Genomic DNA, 20,457 nt, shown 5'->3' on the forward strand with positions numbered 1-20,457 from the left:
AAAAACAACGGAATGGCAGCCAATGATGAGATGTGTAAGCATTTTCCACTATAAGGAAACTGCAAGCTGGTTTCCCGGATTTGGATGGCAGTCCACCCCGTCTAGAATAAAACGCTGAACGTGTGATACTAGCGCTCAGACTGCTACTCAGTAAATGTATTTCTTAAAGACATAAACAAGCTCATTAGGAGGTGTCAGAAGCTTGTCAAACATCAAATAGCTGCTCCATAACAAGATTCTGAAATTTGGGTTATTATATACAGATTGCATTTTCGTCTTTTAAAAAATCCTCAAAATTATGAAGAAATTGCCAGTTAAATCCTTAAAACTCCAAACAATCCAAATGTCTTTAGAGCCCTTTCTGGATTCTCAGACAAAGCTTGGATGGTTAGCACATGAATCAATATTACTAGGCCCACTTAAAATTACTGTTGTCATTTCGGCAAAGGAGAAAAATCACATGGGAAAAGTTTAGATTGTTTTCCTTCATAATTATAAAAACAGAGTATTTCTTGAAAATTTTTTCAGAGACTATGGGGAATTCTTGCTCCACCCAACAGGAAGCTCCACGTCTAGAAAGATTCCTGATAGCCTTATTCACTAGTCATCCTATACCGTCTCCCTCTTCCCCAGAAACACCCCAGTTTTCATTTATGAGCACACTGCTTTCTTACTGCAGGCTGCAGAAATAATCCTCTAATTTCACTTGTGACTCATACATGAAAAAGGAATAAGATATGATTCTGACCTGTGAGGTCAGGTCCAGGATGGGAGTTTCTGGAAATGAACCCTTCCATGAGAGTCATAGGAGGAAGCCATGGACAGGGTAAATTAAGGATGACTTTTTGTGAAGTCGACAAATGGAAGGGGACCAAGCCAGATGATTGTCTTTGGGAAAGATGCTCCCAGAGCTGGCCAACCCTGAGGCTGGGTCTGCTCCTAAACTTCCAGGTCTGTGAACCAATACAGTAAGCACTGCTATTTCAGTTGCTGAAGAGTGTACAACTCCAGTGCAAGGGAAGGAACCCCAGTTAGTATACAACAGAATCCATGATTTTGATCGAATTGCTAATGTTGCCAAGAAATGCATTACACTGAAGTAATTAATCTCTTATGTTTTTCTCGGTATTATTTAGAAGTAATTCATCTCTTACAGTTTTCTCCGTATTTGAGCATGACTGGGTTTGGAGGTGAAACATGACTATAAGACTTAAGATTCTCTATCACTGAAGATGCAGCATGAATAATTGTCTCTTTGTTTCTTCATTTTAATTACTATTCTCATAATATTCTCATAATATTCGGAGGTTTTGCATATCAGGACCATGATTCTGCTAGCTAGAGGAAAATGCATGTGATTACATACAGGGATTGCAGCCCTTGTGGGAGCGCAGAGCCTTCAATTATCAAGATGACACAACTGGTTCTGCACATTCTCATGGAAGGTCCATGAAATGTTACCTTCCGTTCTCATGAAACACCCCTGTCTTCACTGCTGTGGACACCATGACTAAGGAAAGTCTTATAAGGACAACGTTGATTTGGGGCTGGCTTACAGGTTCAGTGGTTCAGTCCATTATCGTAAAGACATGACCGTGGCAGCATCCAGGCAGGCATGTTGCAGAAGGAGCTGAGAGTTCTACATCTTCATCTGAAGGATGCTAGCAGAATACTTATTTCCAGGCAGCTAAGAGGAGGGTCTTATAGCCCACAGCCACAGTGACACACCTACTCTAACAGGGCCAGACCGTGTAATAGTGCCGCTCCCTGGGCTGAGCATATACAAATTATCATAACCCCTACACATAACTGAGTAAATCTCAGGGTTACTATGCCCAGGTTCCTTCTGGGTCCCCATTAACTCCAAATATTCAAATAGCATAATATCAGCAAGTTAAATACTGAATTGACAGTACAGAAAAACTAGAAATTAGGCAATAGTAGTAGACACCTTTGATCCTAGCACTGGTAATGCAGAGGCAGGCAGATCTCTCAGTTCAAAGCCAACCTGGTCTACAGAGTGAGTACCAGGACAGCCAGCGCTACACAGAGAGACTCTGCCTCAAAAAAAAAAAAAAAAAAAAAAAAAAAAACAAGGGAAAAAATAACCTTAAAGAAAACAAAACACAACAAGAAAAGGAAAAACTAGAAATATATCAACATACTTTTAAGCCTAAAAAGATTATCTATTTGGTCTGATTTTTACTAGATATATTTTATCAGGATGCTGGCAAAAATGCCGTGGTTTTGATTAAAATAACTGAAGTTTTAGAAGTCTAAATAAGAGTTTTCATTTTGATATTTATATATGACTGTGGTAATAATGGTAGTAATGGTCTTAATTGATTTGTGTAATAGTAATACTCAAGGCCTTGTAATAGCCTGCTAAAATAAGTCCTTGTATTTCTTTCAGTTTGTAAATGAAAACATTGACTCTTAGTGAAATTAAACAGATTTCCTAAGCTCCCCAGAGCCCATGGCCTTAATCTTTATTCTGGTCAACAGACTGTTTTAACAGTTAGCAATATGATTGCACTGTTCAAAAACCCAAGATGTCTTTAATTGTTTTAGTATTGGTTGGATTGAAAAAATCTATATTAACCAAAATGATTACATCTATGGCATTTTGCTAAGCAATGGAGTTCACAACTCAAATGGGGCCATAGAAAGTAAGGCTTCAGCCAAGGGAGCATGGTAAGTCCAACAGGCATGTAGGCGGGGTAAGCCATGCATCCAGGAAGAAACCCAGTGATGTTTGATGGGAAAAATACATATGAATTGAAAAAAATGGGAAGTGTAGACTATGGGAGAAAGATGTGCTATAGTTAACACCTACTGAATACCTTTTGACTGTTGTGTGTGTTGTTTAATCTACAATAGCTCCTTTGCTTGGCTATTTCTTAAGTCTACTGAAGAATAGCAACCAGCTGACCTCTGAGGAGTCCTGATTTTTAAATTCTTCTGATTGAGCCTCTCTTACTTTATTCCTTGCAGAATTTGTGTGACTGTTTTGAGATGGCCTCTTATATATCCCAGGCTGGCCTCACTCACCATATAACCAAAGGTGGCCTGGGACTTCCGACCTCTGACTCATCCTCCACAGTGCTAAGATTTTATGCCTGTGCCAGCACATGCAGTTTATACAGTGCTCATGCACGCCAAGCAAGCACTCCACCCACTGAGCCACACTCCCAGCCCTGAGAAAGTAGCTTTTGAAAGCTTAATAGATTCAAGCAGGACATGGTAAGCGTGTGAGATTGTATATATCATGTTCTGTTATATCTGAGGCAGAACTCCCAACTCATTCACCACTAATTTGTTAAAACTGACTTTCTGTGGAGTCAAAGCCACCAGAACCTACCATTGTGCGATTCTATTTGAGCGTTTGTGATTAGAAACTGTTGCACATGCTATTGGTTTGACTCTAAATGAATCTCATTGTCAAGTTTCCCACCTAAGAGTCCACTTGCCCAAAACTTTAACACAGATAAACTGTCTAAAACAGTAAGGCAAATTTGTCAGGTGCTCCTGTCACAATTCTCTTCCCTTCTATTTTTTATTTTATTTTATTTTATTTTATTTTATTTATTTTATTTTGCCACTTAAAGCACAGTTTGTATTTGTCAATTGGCCTGAGCCTTATCGCCCATACTCAGGAAGCTTCCTTTGATGCTTATAAGCATCTGTGTTAAAGAGCAGCAAAGGCTGAGGCATAAAGTTATTGTGTTTGCTTGAGTGGCCCCAACAGAGGAACATCTTTTCATCTTACATCAGTGGTTCTCAAACTCTGGGTCACCACCCCACTGAGGATTAGAACAACCTTTCACAAGGGTCACCTAAAACCATCCTGCATATCATGAAGATTCATAATAGTATCAAAATTACAGTTATAAAGTAGCAATGAGAATACTTTTATGGTTAGGGGGTCACCACAACACAGACTGGATTAAAAGGTCGCTGCATTAGAAAGGTTGAGAACCACAGTCTCCCGTGTTTAAATCTTATCCTCTGAATAGGAAGGGTGTGCTTCATGCATTCTATTGGAGGAAAGCTTCAGAGAAAGAAATTTTAATCAAGGCAAGGAATACATTCTACAAGGAATACTATAACTACAGTCATGCATTAACAGATGGGTTTCTTCACAAGGTAGTAAGGAAATATTTGTCTGTAGAATACAAGAGACTTAGCGTGTCTTGCTAAATTGAATGATATTAGAATGATAAGAATCACTTCATGCAGTGATACTATGGAGACATAATAATCCAGACAAAACTGGAAAAAGCTCAGGACAGTGGAGTGAGCTATTCTTACCATGGCTGGTTTCATACAGGACTGACAGGAATTACTACTGAGGGAACTGGGCAAGTGAATGATTCTGTGTGATAGAGACAAATGTTAAACACATGTTTAAAATTGCCCTTGTGGGTCGGATTAGATGGCTTAGCAGGTAAAGGCACTTGCCACCAAGCCTGACAGCCTGATCAGATCACAGATCACTGTGATCCATGTGGTAGAGGACAGTTGGCTTCCCGAAGCTGTGTTCTGACCACACACACCATGGCTCAGTGTGCCCATAGACCTATGCTCAGACACACGAACAAACACATACATAACTGCAATTTAAAAAAAACTAATTTAAAACTAGCCACTGAACTGTGGACTTGTCTCTACCAAGGTACAACTCACACCTTGTATTTAGGTGACTGACAGCTGACATAGTGTGGTGATTCATAGGCTGTGAGAGGAACTCTGATGGTTGCTGATGACCACTGCCCTATCTCTTTATTCTTCTCTACTTCACATTGTCTTCCTTCCTGTCTGAGTCTAGAGCTCTTATCTTCAGAGTGCAAAAAGTAACCAGTCCTAAAACTGAAGCCTAAATGGTTTGCAATGTGATATTAAGACCGGGCTCATGGTAGCCTCAGTATGTCTGGACAAGCGCACACCACCCCATCTGCCGCAGCACAAGCGTCAATGCTCTGCAGTCACCAGCACCATGTGTAACAGCAGCACATGTCTCTACAGGACCACACGTTCCACATAAGTCTGGACTATTGATAAGAATGACAACTTGGGTTTGGTCCAAAGTGATTTTTCTCTTTACAAACTACCAAGCCTGCTAAAGTGTCAAGGAGGAAACCTCCAGTCACGTGCACACGTCTCTTTGGTACCTTCTTGCTCTCTCTCTCTCTCTCTTTTTAAATGGAGATTTGTTGGTTGATGTGACCCCCAAGTGAGAATATAAGCTCTTACATTTGTTGCCTTTTATGTTGCTTGGGGTGCGGAGGAACTTTTGCATAAGAAAATCTATCCCGGGTCAGAGGTCAGGCTTCCATTTTGAGCTCACACTGCAATCACGGCGCCTCCTTGAGTTTCCTGTGTGGTGGGCGCCTCCTTGAGTTTCCTGTGTGGTGGGTCTGTCCATGACCTGCCACACTTGCTTAAGAGAGAAAAGAGAATTGCAGTCAGAAGAAAATATCACAAAGTAGAGACAAAAAAAAAATTTAAAAAAAGGACTGGCTGTGTTGACTAGTAGGTGACTTCTTTTGGTAGCTTAAATGATAAGCACAAGATAGACGCATACCCCAGTCTCTCTCTGTCTCTCTCTGACTCTCTGTCTGTCTGTCTGTCTCTGTCTCTGTCTCTCTGTGTCTTTGTCTCCATCTCTGTCTCTCTGTCTCTGTCTCTCTCTCTCTCTCTCTCTCTCTCTCAAACTTTGGTTTCACATGACAAGAAGCCCAGGTCTGGAGCACCTTTCTGGAGTGGTTGGTTCAGCAGCCCAGCAATATCAGCAAAGTTCCCCATTCTTCCTGTCTCTCAGCTTTGTTACAACCTCTGTCCTGATGTGATTGCCTCCAACTCAAAGGATAAATTGCTAGAAGAGAGGACTTCCCTCCCCTGCCCAGTGTCATGGGAAAGAGGGGAATGATCCCTTCCCAACTGTGGGATGCAAGTGTTTCTCCAAGTCTCCAAGTGTTCCTTTGCCTTTGTGCTTCCTGCCTGGCTCCCTCCAGTTTCTGTGCAGACTAGACAAAGCAGACTCCTTTTGTTTGCAGGCAGCTGTGGAGATAGTGACCCAGCAATGCTTTGCTTTAGATCGACCCTAAGGTGGCATTTTGCTATTGTTTGAGTCTCATTTTCCTATTGTTCCTTATTGTTGAAGCCACATCATGAACTCTAGGCAGATGTGTGGCAAGAAGGAATCTGACACTCTGGAATCACAGTGACAAACTTCCTTAAGCCCTATGTCTTCTTTCACTTCTCTCACTGTTGCAGATTTCTAGTCCCAATCTTAATAAGTCATTTTAGAGCATAGTTTTAAAATTTAGTTTATATCTGCCATATGATACATCTATGTTTTTCAAGTATGCTTGAGATTTTTGCTAAGATTACAACACATGCCCAGGAATAAGGAATACTTATCTAGTGTGGTAAGTAACTGGTGTAATCTTTTACAAGAATGACCTAACTTTGGATCCTAAGATCCCATCAGTATATGGGAGTCTGCAAGTGTCTTAGTTCTTTTTGTGCCATTGTAAGAAAATACTAGAGGCTGAAGTTTATTTCTCATACTCTGGAAGGCAGAAACCTCAGAATCAGAAAGATATTGGAGGCAATTGTCCTGTGAATCCCACTCTCTGATTTCAAAATGGTACTTGTCGCTGTATCCTCTGGAGCAGAGGAGAACTCGGAGTCCTTATACAACCGAAGGCAAAATAAGAGGGACCAAATGCTGTGTGGAGCCTCTTTGATACAGGCTTATGTCTCATTCGGGATAGAGGAGCCTCATGTATTAGTAATTTCTTGAAGGCTTCACCTCTTAATACTGCCATCATCCTGACTATGATTTTGTTCTGGAGGGGACATCATCACACCACAGCACCAAGCTACTTTTACTGTAGCAGCTGCATATAAAGTCAGGGCTCTTTTCCACATATTCAGCTTCAATAAAATGCAAGGCTGACCCATGGGACTCAGTTTTATTCTAGCTAAAGGATACAGATCAGAACTTGCTAAAGGGAGAAATGCATTAGGCAAGATAATCCTCAAGCATTCTGTTTTCCAAAATTCCCCCACCCTCTGGAATGTTCTCTCCTCCCAGCACATAGATAAGCTACAGTGGACACAGCACTACTGACCAGAAAATCTCATCTAAACCATTGGTATCTAGAATCATTATTTGGACTAGATAACTATTGACACTGCTTACTATTTTGTTTTTTAACTCAACCCCATCTTGGATCCAGGTTAATACCTTAGCCTATAATTCCTCAGGAAGTCTGGTTCAGAGTGATATATTCCAACCCCACTCATAGTCATATTGTTAGAGTATTTGCTGATGAACCCCCCCCCCCCAGGCAAATAAGGACATGCTGGGCCTCCCAAGAGCCTGGACAATGGTTGGGCCCTTCCTTGACTAACATTCATTCATGCATACATACATTCCAATCCTGATATGGAATATACATTTAAAATAGTGTACTAATTGCTAAACAGTTCTTATCCTTAATTCTATATAGGATTTAAAAATTACAATTCAATATTGAAGATTTTAACATGTAGTGCAAGAATGGATGAATACCTTCTGCTCTTGCATGACAAAAACATGTTTGTGTTAAGAATTTCAGAAAGGAAGAGTCTAAGGTGGTTGGCCTTGGCAGTGAACATCCCTAAATTGTTAGAATAACACAAATAGCAAAGAAAAAATGGGGGAAAATGACAACAACCATGACATGAACAAAAAAAATATATGATAAAGTATTCTAAGGTCCTCAATATAAGCACATGGTGGAAAAAACCACTCATGCAGGAGAGTGCTGGAGAGGAGCGGGTGTTCTGAGACTAGAACTGCAAACTCAGCAACAGGCACTTCCTGCAAGGTGCCAGAATATGATCCGAGGACACATTATGAAACAGAAAAAAATGAACAGAAAAAAATGAGTTCAGTGCTCAAGAACAGGGAAGACAGCAGCATCTGAGATATTAGAGTCATATGGCTTTCAGAACACTAAAGACTAAAATACCCAAGCCATTATTGGGACAAGATCATATATAAAGAGAAACTGCTTGGAATAGACAGCAATTTAAAGCTGACTGAGGCAGTGGAGAAGGGGAAGAGGAAGGGTAGATAAACTAGGAAAGAAAGGTGTGAGCTAGGACCTTGTGTACTTTGTTACTTCTGGAAAAAATAGAAAGGGGCTAAGCCTCCACATTTTGAGCACTCCTGAATTCCAAATTGATAAGAAAACAATTTTCACTACTATAAGGAATAAACAAGAATCACATTCCAACTTAATATTGTAAGACAAAAGAAAGTAAAGGGACCATTAACAGTCGTGGAAACGAGGAAATATAAAGCCGAGAGAAGATAAGAAAGCCGCGAGAACTTGAGTTCGCCAAGTTTGAGTGTTATGCCCTTAAATGTGTGCCTTCGGCTCGCAGGTGCCAATGCAGTGTGAGACTGTATCCGGGCAGAGAAAGCCGTATGGGGATTCCGGAGCTGACACGGAGCTAGGGAAGGCTGCAGTTCAGCCAATCAGCCCTCATGTGACTCCAAAGAAAGAAAGATCTGATAAATAAACCTCACTGACCCCAGCCTAGAGCTGCTGTATGAAAGCTTATACAAAATCTATAAACTTGTCCAAAATCCAATAATAATAATAATATTAGGAAGAAGAGGAAGAAGAAGGGGAAGAAGAAGAGAAAGAAAAGAAGAAGAAGAAGAAGAAGAAGAAGAAGAAGAAGAAGAAGAAGAAGAAGAAGAAGAAGAAGAAGAAGAGGAAGAAGAAGGGGAAGAGGAAGAGGAAGAAGGGGAAAAGGAAGAAGAAGAGGAAGAAGAAGACTGGATATGGAGAGAAGTCAGATAAAGGATCCTATAATTTAGCAGAAAAATCATTCAACAATGATAAGACATGGAAATGATAGACGCTACGATTATCACACTTGGATGCTAAGATGAGAATCTCAATGATGCAAAATAAAGTGTTCACATAAGGAAAGATATGAGAAAGTTTGAATAAAGAAATGGAAAAGGCCTTAAATAAAACAAAAAACCAAATGAGTGTTTTTGGAACTGAAAATGTATGATATGTGAAATGTAAATAAATAATTAAATAACTACTAGATGGTTTTAAAAAACCAATTTGATAACCAAGAAGAAAATACCATGGAACTTTAAGATAGATTAATTAAAAAAATATCCAAATTGAAAGACAACAAAGACAGACATTTGATGGAGAGTAAATAAAGCCTTCGGGGACTGGGGGCTGGAGGGTAAGAAAGGGGCTGGCGAATGACATAACAGAGCCCAAAGATAGGTGCATACTTGAGCAACTGTGTTGTTTTCCTAAGTGGTGCCAAAAATTTTCAATGAAGGGAAGAATAGTATCCAGCAAACAGAACTGAAATAACTAGGTATCTGTTGGGGGAAATTAACCTACTTTGTGTAGTATTTCACACTACACTAAAAAGTTCAAATTACATGATACACTGACGTGTAAACTACAAAAAGTCATTTCTACTTCAGGAGAGGCAAGGGATTCTTCCAGAAGAATAGATGATAGAAAACTATCATCTATCAGGTAAAAATGGGACTTGATCAACTGAGCTTAATCAAAATAAAAAGTTCCTGTTCCACAACAACAAAAGATTCACCATCAATAGATTCTATAGAAACCTGGCACAGTAACACATAACAGTAATCCAAGCTACTCGGGAGACTGAGGCAGGAGGATTGCTTGACCCTGGGAGTTTGAAGCCAGTGTGAACAGAGCAAGAGCATATCCCGAAGAGAGGAGTAGGGGGGAAGGAAGTGAGGGGGGCATGTGGCTCCGTAGTAGAGAGCATGCCCAAAATACATGTGCCCCCCTCGGACGCCAAAAATGAATAAATGCAAAAAAATAAAATAATACAAAATTCCACATCCTCTAACAAAGAATTGTATACAGGATATATAAAGAATTCCTCTAATATGATAAATAAAAAGATGGTCCCATTTTGTGGGAAAAAATGGGCAATACAGTTGAGTAGGCACTTCTGAATGCAACTTTTTTGCAGATTTCTGATAAAGAGTTAAATGTGCTTCACCTAATTAGTTATCAGAGAAATTAATTACAGTGACAGAGAATTACAGTGACATAGCACTACATAGTCATTGGTACGCGAGTGAGGGGGCTTTTAGAAACAAAACCAATGGAATGTTGTGTGGGTGTGGATATGTGTCAGTATGTATGATTTGTTCTAGAGTACTGGGCTAAATATTATGGAAGCTAAGACAACCAACTCTAGAGCCAACCCCCCAGCCCCCCCCCCCCCCCCCCCCCCCGAGTTCCAAGGATGAACCCAGAAGCCTTGAGAGACAGAGAAGGGATGGTCCAAGTTCTAGTCTGAGCCCACTTCTGAAGAAGATTGTTTTTCACACTCAGTCTTTCAGCGAGTCTGTATGAGACCCCTCCAACACTAATCAATGTATTCTATTTAATCCACCAGTTCAGATTTTTATCTGATCCATAAGCACTCTCAGAACTACCACCTTGCATAATATTTAGCCAAATATCTGAACATCCTATGACCTCATGTCACTGACATATAAAATCAACAACCACAACTAGAAAGGTTACATTAAAGAGTACATTATTCCAACTACTGCTAAGTATATGGGGTAACATGGGCTCCCACAAGTTGTTGGTGAAAGGATGAAAATATACAACCACTTTTCAAATGTCTCTGGCAGTTTTATATAATTAATTATTTAGTGACATCACAAAATAGGTCATTGTTTTCATATTTACTCAAAAGCTATAAAAAGCATACGGACACAAGATGCAGGCAAGAAGGCTCATAGCAGAGTTGTTCATAATACACAAACATTTGTCAGCTGATAAATACTTTGTGAATAGGCTGTTTTAATGGTGGTGTATTTATTCAGTGAAATATGACTCAAAACCATGAAAAGGAAGGGATGAGATACTTTAATACACAATAATATGGAGGATTCTCTAAAACAATGCTGAAAAACATGTCTGTAATTGAAGGCAGGTGGTATGAAAGCAGAGTTACAATGTCCTAGGATAGAGAAAACTTGTTTGTGATAAAGGAATTCAGGGCACAGACTGTATCTGGCAGGGTAGATAGAGAAGGTGACCACCATGGACTCACATGTCCCCTTTGAAGGGGACAAATAATGTTCCTGAATTTACTAAAATGATTAAGGCATGGCATTTTATTCCATAGAAGTCTGTTACATAGCTATGAAAAAAGCAAATCTTGACCTCTTCCCTATCCTACATCATAAACTATATTCAATTTGAAAAGACTGCATTTCCAAATGTGCAAAGGAAAAAGAAAACAAACAAAGAATTTAGAATAAAGGCACAGTCGTGCATTGAGACACTGAAGCAGGCAAAGATTACTTCAACAGCACACAGAAAACATTAGCCGAGTTTAAAATATGAATAATGCTACTATTTTAAAATTTGAAACTTCTGTTCATCAAAAGATATCATTATGGGTATAAAAAGACAACCTACACGGTGGGGGAAGGTATTTGCAACACATATATCTAAAAAGGAGCTCACGTGTAAAGCAGTTAAGAATTATGCAAGTCACTAGAGAGTATTGACAAGAGGCATAAAAGAAGATAGCCACATGTTCACTTGTCTCCATTAGTCCACAGAGTCCAAACTGAAACCGAGATACCAGGCCATGGCAAGGCCATTAGAGCGACTAAAATAAAGAGGGAGAAATTGCCAGTGTTCCTAACACTGAAATAATTGGCAAAAATGGGTAACTGATCGGATTTACATTTGGATAATGAATTTTGGAAGTTTTCTCACAAGACTATACTATAGGGAAACGGACACATATTCTTTGGCCCAGAAATACCAACCCTGGGCATAAATCCAGAAAAATAAAAGTACATTACTGCCCACACTTTATCTCACAGGAGACATACCTGTATCACTATCTTCTCTGTGACTGCTGAGATATCATAATAAAAAATGCTTAAAATATGAAAGGACAACATTTTAGCATTCTCACAGATAACAGAGAAATAACTGAAAAGCAGAACTTACTGATGCCCACCATGAGTGTGTTTAAATAAAGTATGGTATTATTACATGATATGATGCTAAACAGTAATGGGAAAAGTTAGCTTTCAATATAATATCAAATGAGAAAAGTCAGATACAAAGTACATAAAAAATATTTCGACTTATGGAATATACAAAAATAGAGGAAGATGATTTATGCTCTTAGAGGCAGAGGAGAAAGAAACAGGTAAGAATTCAATAGTGGCCTCAGAAGATGCTACGGTTCTATGCACTGCTTAAGTGGGGTGTACGTATAAAACTATAAACCCTTTGATACCTGTGCATTTCCATATATACATTCTACTTCAAGAGGAATTTTTAACATAAAAAAAGGAACAGCCCAGAGGGGAAAAAAATGAGTGAGAATTTCAATGGAACAAAATCAGTCATAAAGAGAACTGTCAATTTGTTGATAGACTTAGGTGAATTGCTTTTATTATTTTTCTGCTTAATAAAATGTTTTTATTTTTTTGAAATATAAATATAAACCAAGAGTTGAATGGCAAGACAGAAGACAAGGCCCATGCAATGCTGTGGCAGAGACACGTGGACACGAGAATCCTGGGCTGAGAGGTGAGCTGGGGAGTTGGTGTTATCGGTGTAAACATTTTACAACTATTTGATTTCAAAAGCCATTTATTAAAATAAAATGCACATATAAAATAGTTTGGGGAAAAAGGATATTTAAAACCCTGTAATTTAATTTCCAATGATAATAAAATCATTGATTGGTTCTTTATTACTTAAGAGAATTGGAACTAAAGGCAAGGAACTGGGGTTAAGAAGCTTGACGCAGTATAATTTCATATAAGATTTAATTTAACATTCATGGACCAAAGAAAAAAGAAAGAAAATCAATAAAGAGCAATAACTCCCTGCCAAGAAGTAGATTGGAAACCAGAATTGTGAGTTTGAGAGAATTTAGTTAGGTTAATAGTGTATGTTGAGTACATTCTGATTTTTTAAGCTTATTTGACCACATCCTGTTGAAAAAAATCCATGAAGACAGCTTTGTTGAATCCTTATTTCCAGAACACTGAGGGGAATCTGACTATGTTAATATGCAAAGCAGGCATGCAACTCTCTGTGGGCCTTACCTAAGGTAAAAACTTAGATTCTTTCAGATAGTTCCAATTCCTCTTCCCAAACCAATAAGGGTTCTTGAGCCATATAAAAACCCTCAATGTTTGCCTTCAAAGACACAGATGTGTGAGGCACATCTTGCCTTGAAGGCAGAAAAGCCAAATATTTGTTATCTTTAAAAACCCTAGGAATCTTTTAGGCAGTGGCAGCCACGTGACTGGTTTTCACCAATGACACCAAGAAGCAAAGTCAACAGTTCACATCTGGGCAAGCTTTCCTCATGGGTGGGTGAGACAGACAGTTCACTCTCCTTTGTCCTGTCTTGATGGAATGTAAATCCTTTCTCCACATACTCTCTACTTCAGCAGGGCAGAACACAGCTTCCTCTTGTTCTCTCTGTGTGATTAGACCTTCACAGCATCTGACATGGGTGTTCTGAAAAGGCTGAAGATGAATGTGTGTGTTCAGATTGACATGCTTGACTGGGGCCCCTTACTTGAAAATTTTTAAATAAGTTAAAGCTTAATAGCAACAGCTGCGTGCGAAAGAAGAGAGGGAACCGGGAGGTTGAAGAACTTAATAGAGCTGGAGCTATATCTGTTACATTTTTAAATTTAGAGGTGAAAGAATTTGTGGTAAATATTAAACTTGTTGATAATTCTCTTATACATGTGACTCTAAAGAACTAGGTGTTCTTTATTTTACACTGTAATTTTAAGTATGTCAGAATATTGCAAAATTATAATTACTACATTTCAAGGGAACTGTTTTAAATGAATAAATAATGAGACTAAGACCTCTGGATTTCCACCCCAGTAGGACAAAAAGAGGAGGCATAAAGAAGGGTTTTGGAAGATAGGGATGCAAATGCAGGCCAGACTGCACATAGGTGGTTCATTAGCCAAGGGCCAGAGTGATAGACTATATACTATGTAAGATATTCACACGCATGTACACATACATGCACATATGTGCATAAATACAGTTTTATTGAAATTAACTCTAGAATATGCATAGTCCTCACAAAATACTACAGATTTGGGTCTTTTAGGAACAAATTATTTTCTTGTTTTCATGGATCTGTGTTTGCTAACTTTATATTTTGCTAGAAATAGACACCTAGCCTAGACAAACTCTTGGTGAATATTCCAGAACTCAGAGAGACCAAAATAGAAAAGTAGCATCTTTGAAAACCTAGTCCTTTTTAGACCAGTCTTTTTCCTAGTGACAACACACATGACAGATATATTAAGTCAGTGATTTGTATCATATTTAAATCAATACATTCCTACAGGGATCAATGATTTGGAATAGCAAAGGCTACCTGTTCAAGAGAGAATATAAGTTTTTGGTTTTGTTTTTTTTTTTTATTTAAAAAATGTTATCACGAAGTAATACTCAGTTACAAACAAAACTATCCTGAAACTAAATTTGATGATGTATAATGCATGTGTGGTGCTATGGATAAGACAACCCTCTCTTTAAAAGCATATGATCAAAATGATCTGTTAGCACAGGTGATTTTCTAATTCTCCAACAGCACCAGAAATACCTAGGAAATGGAATCCTTTCCGTTTCTAGCTTTATAGATTTATAATGAAATGTCAAGTACCTTTTATGTAAGTTTGTTGATAATTCTCTAATACATGTGACTCTAAATTGTGCCATTTGTGTGGTTAGCCTGGCTTACGGTAATAAGCACAGCATCTAGAATCAGAACAAGTGTCCAGCCCAAGCTAGGCCTCTGAGCAGATGTGCAGCTTGGCCACGTTATTTAACCGCTGAGCCTCGACTTCTTTGTCTATCAGATGGAATCCTACGATTGTTCTTGTACGATTGCTTTAAGTGATCCATATAAAATACAATCCATGCTGGTTAGTCTTCCTTGTCTACTTCCATAAAATCCTTATAAAAAGTGACTATCATTGATTAAAATGCTGAGAATCCACGCCCCATTAGCATCCAAGGCAGTAAGGAACACTCCATCTTCTGCTATAGCTGTTTTAAACAATTGATTTATGTCTTCAAATTGCTCAAACTAAAACAACACATCAATTACAGCAGATCTCTATGCTCCTTGCGAAGCCTCCAGGCAAACTCAGCTGAAGAGCCATCTTACTTTTGCTTTCCCGTTGATAATGAGCCTGATAAAACTGAAGGCAAGCGAATACTGAAGGATGAAAGGTTTTGCTGAGAGCGGGCGGGCAGAGCTTATGCAAGAAGAATCACAGATAGCTTTTTCACATACATCAAAATGGCTCCAAGTATGTTTTCAATGATTGCCCACTTTCTTAGGTAAGCTGTGCCATTTCAAATTGATGTTCATCCAAAATATTGACAAAACAAAATAAGATACAGTGGCTCCTCAGTCTAATGGGTAATCTTCAAGACCTAGTGACCGGAGTTAAAGACATGGCTCAGCAGTTAGGAGCCGGGGCTGCTCTTCTAGACCACCTTCTATGTGCTTCAATTCCCAGCACTCACATGGCAGCTCACAACTGCCCTTAAATCCAGTTCCAGAGAGCATCAGACATTTTCTTAGATATGCATGCAGACAAGACACCCACACACATAAAATAAATAAAACTAAATAAGTAAAAAAAAGAAATACATGGTGATTCTCTAAATTTAATCTGTCAAAAGATGTCAGTCTTGTTGGGTAACAATCAACTGGAGATGGTTAAAAATATCTCTTTATCTGACCCATACATTTTTAATTCCACAGATCAATGAGAAGTCCTAGGAATTACATATATTTCTAGAATTTTCCAGGTATACTAGTTAAGCAAGTTGGGCTACATCCATGGGATCATATGCAAAAATTAATGAGAATCCTCTTTCTATATGGATAGGAGCCAATTTTCTGTTTTTATTAAGTTACAAATAATGTTTACATATTGTACCCGTGCTGTTAAGGAACAGGGTGCAAATACATACTCACTTCTGTATGCATGAAATATTTCTAGAAGATTACACAAGCAGCTGATACTAATGGGTTGGCTCTGGAGAGAAGCAGTGGGTACTGGGAGATACACAGAGGAGAGAACTTTCCCCTGTGTAAACATTGCTTGCACCTTTTGAAATTTTAGCTTAACAAAAGCACTGTGCACTCTAAAAATGACTGGACAAAAGTTGTATTTCTACAATGGGCATGACAAAATATTTTTAAATAATAACTACACTGGGTGACTCTGGTGAGAATTTTAGCTGATGGCCAAGAAATATAAAACATACAACTACATTGATATAACACATAGAGACGTGGCATGTAACATGCACATGTCTTATCTCTAGGAAATTAACAGGTTTTTTTTTCTGTAAAGAGATGGTCTCAAACAGGTGGAGGCATGGCCGCTGGACCACATGAACAATACGGTTTCTGCATCTTTCACTGGTCTGACAAAGGAAGGTGTATCTATATGCCAGCAAATTTACTACCTCCTATTGAAAATGGCAGAGGCAGAGTTCACAATTTATTCAGTCAGCCTTGAATTATATAATTTCTTATTATGATTTATATTTGGAGAGGATACCAATAATTTCAAAATATATAGCTAGAGACTTTTAAAATGTTTCATAGCATACCACTTCAAATTAACAAAGTTCAAAATCAAATGAAATGTGGCGACATTCCTCTTGAACTACATTTGATTAACTTCCTCAAAGATATCATCTTTATAGAAAATATGCTCTGATGTTTTTCATCTGGCTTTCCTTAGAGTTGAGCACTTGAAGAACACTTCCACATTTTTCTGTAAACCTGTTTTTAAAAAACACTGTGACCATTGATTTATACAAGTGGCTCCTTGATGCTACTTGTATAAATCATAATTTCCCATTAACATTTTATAACACAAAATGTATTATTTTTAATGTATGCTTCTTGTCAGATGAGAATTGCTGCTAAGAATTGCAGGGTTGGAAATGGTATTCACTGATTACAGAATTTTTCCTTACAAATTTTGGGGGTGCTCCTGCCTTGAGAAAAGAGGAAGGCAAATATCACATTATATTAAATTTAAATTGCATCGTCAATTCAACCGAAATCCTCTTGTTTTGGACAGTGGTCTGCACAATTTCTGAGTTTTGTTAACATTTACTCTCTATGCAAGGTGAAGTGACTGAGCAGATAGCAATCGTGAAACTTCCTTTGAGGGGGTCTGAGAAGGACAGAGAGAAAGGCCAATGAAGACATGCTTATTCCTTTATTCCTTTTATTTGGGTGGATAGGCTCTGTAGAACATGCTGAATTAGATCTCAGTGACCTCCCTGATGTGGCCTCCCCAGTGCTGGGATTACAGGCATGAGGCACCACACCCTGCTCTGGTTTTACTTTGGATTCAGTCATTTTCTTTGCAGCACTGAGTATCTATCCCAGGGTCTTCTATCTGCTGGACAGGCTCTCTGCAATGAAGGTGCCACCCCACTCCTCCTTTATATTTATCATTAAACTATGCAGCAATAGGCTAGCCAAAACAAGAGTGTTTTGGTGGCATTCAAAACACAATTTATGGGAGGTGGTGGTACACACCTGTATTCCCAGCACTTGGAAGGCAGAGGCAGGTGAATCTGTGAGTTTGATACCAGGTTGATTTATATAGATAGCTCTAGGATAGCTAAAGCTACACAGAGAAACCTGTCTGAACCCCCTCCACCCCCAAAAAAAGCAAAATAAATTTTATTAAAAGTCTTGAGAAGCATGTAATAAGGATATATGCTCCACTATGTTCATAGCAGCCCTATTTATAATAGCCAGAAGCTGGAAAGAACCCAGGTATCCTTCAACAGAAGAATGGATGCAAAAAATGTGGTATATATACACAATGGAGTACTATTCAGTCATTAGAAACAATGAATTCATGAAATTCTTAGACAAATGGATGGAGCTGGGGAACATCATACTAAGTGAGGCAACCCAGTCTCAAAAGATCAATCATGGTATGTACTCACTAATAAGTGGATATTAGCCTGGAAAACTGGAATACCCAAAACATAATTCACACATCAAATGAGGTACAAGAAGAATGGAGGAGTGGCCCCTAGTTCTGGAAAGACTCAGTGTAGCAGTATAAGACAAAACCAGAACAGGGAAGTGGGAAGGGATGGGTGGGAGAACAGAGGGAGGGAAGGGGGCTTATGTGACTTTCGGGGAGTGGGGGACCAGAAAAAGGGAAATCATTTGAAATGTAAATAAAAAATATATCGAATAAAATTTAAAAAAAAGTCTTGAGAAGAGCCTGCAGTAAAACCACTACTCATAACACAGTTGTCTTTCTTAGAACCTGTCTCACTAGGACAACTAGATCAGAAACCCTCTAGCAGATCAACATTATATAAAACTTTTTTGCCAGAAGACTGATATTGTAGTAGAATTTTTCATGAAATCAGAAATAGTAGGAAAATTGTGAAGGGAATTGTACTTTAAATTAATGTTCTTATAAATTTGGAAATATGATTTGAGAAAAATAATAAAGTAGAAAAATATTAAGTGATTATCTTTGCCTATCAGGATTGTGGTATCTTCTTGTATTTTAAAACATAGCTAATAGCTAACACAGATATACTATCATTTTTTTCCATTAAGAATATTGTTAGTAAAAGAGAAGTCAATGTTTATAATATACTTATAATAATGGAAACTTAAGCCCAAAACTAAAGTGAAGATAAGAAACTCAGAATTCAATACAATTAGTGTAGTCCAGAAGACTTTCATTTAAGATGAGAAAGGATTTATCTTTCTCCTAATTCACTCTCCAGACTAATTAAAGTTATTAGATGAAGTGGGCAAAAAGAAATAAATTTCCAGGATCCAACTTGCTTGGTTGGTAACTGTGTTTCACTCTCTGAAACAATGTATCCTCAGGCAATGTAGCACTTTCCAAGCCATGGTTACTGTAAAGTATGGTGGATAGCTACTTAGTCCAAGCAGGCTTCTCTTAGAGTCTGCATTTTCTGTAAAAAGCAAGATAAATATCTCTTTCAGGGAATCCTATACAGGGTCCTAACCAACCAACCAAACAAACAAACAAAAAAAAAAAAACTAGAGAAAGCCAAAGTAATTGAATTGTGTCCCAAGACATCATCCAAAAAGTAAGAATTGGTCACCACGAATCAGTCCTTAGATACTAAACTATTACAACACTTCTCTTACTGTTCTGGCATCCATTTAGGGAGCGTGTTGATTGGCTCAATCCACTTAAGAATCAGTCAGACTGGGCATGATGGTGCAAGCCTATAATCCCAGCCACTTGAGCAGACGAGGCAACAGAACTAGCTAGTAAATTAAAGGCAAGCCTAGATAGCTTAGTGATAAATAGGAAGGAGGAGTGAGAGGAGCACCCTCATAGAAGCAGGGGGAGGGGGATAGGATGGGGGTTTCCGGGGGATGGTGACAGACCAGGAAAGGGGATAACGTTTGAAATGTAAAAAAGAAAATATCCAATAAAAAAATAAAACAGAGGTGAGCCATAGAGTTCAGACAGGGACCCAGACGCCTCTGGTGGCTTGTTAGACCCTTTCTCATTTTAGGTTCTTTGTCCAGCAGGACATTGTCCCGGAATACATTTGCCACATTGTCAGTCTCTGACTGCTGCTGCCTTTGGGTCATTTCTTCACAAATATAATACCCTACTGTCAACAGTGCTATGTTGAGGTTTAATAAAAATTGGTCCTGGGGAGTGGGGAAGGGGAAGAAAGTGCTTTTCAGGTGACACCAACTCCAGGATGCAAATTGGGAAGACAGTCATTAGCAATGCTATCAGCACCTGAGATACTGAATTCCTCAGTCCTGAAAGGGAAGAACAGGACAACAGAATATGTTCTAGAATCTATCTCTTGTGTCATTGGAACCCACTTACACATTTTGTTAAGTTCACTACACCAATTATCTTCTAGATATTCTTGATTGCATTCACTGGCTTTTCTAAAAGATGTTCCCTGGTAGTGTGAGGTGAATGCTCATTCTTTATGGCCTTATCCCTGGTCACCATGTCCTTCTCATGCTGTAGCTATGATCTCTATTCTGTTGCATTCAAATTTGGTATTATAGAACAAATAAATGCTCCAACAGATTCCATATGTTCCAAACCTACTTTGCATTGCCCTTACTATTTTATTCCTACCTAATGATCAAACATTTTCCTTATACATGATTGCATTTGAATTCTGCTTATCATGATCACCCTAAAGCAACCATTATAGTATTAAAGCTTAATGAGACTCTTGTAGTGTCCACTGGGGAAACATAAACATTTTACCTTATGGGAAACAGACACCTAGATTC

The sequence above is a fragment of the Apodemus sylvaticus genome, chromosome 1, assembly GCF_947179515.1.
Source record: "Apodemus sylvaticus chromosome 1, mApoSyl1.1, whole genome shotgun sequence".
Taxonomy (NCBI): domain Eukaryota; kingdom Metazoa; phylum Chordata; class Mammalia; order Rodentia; family Muridae; genus Apodemus; species Apodemus sylvaticus.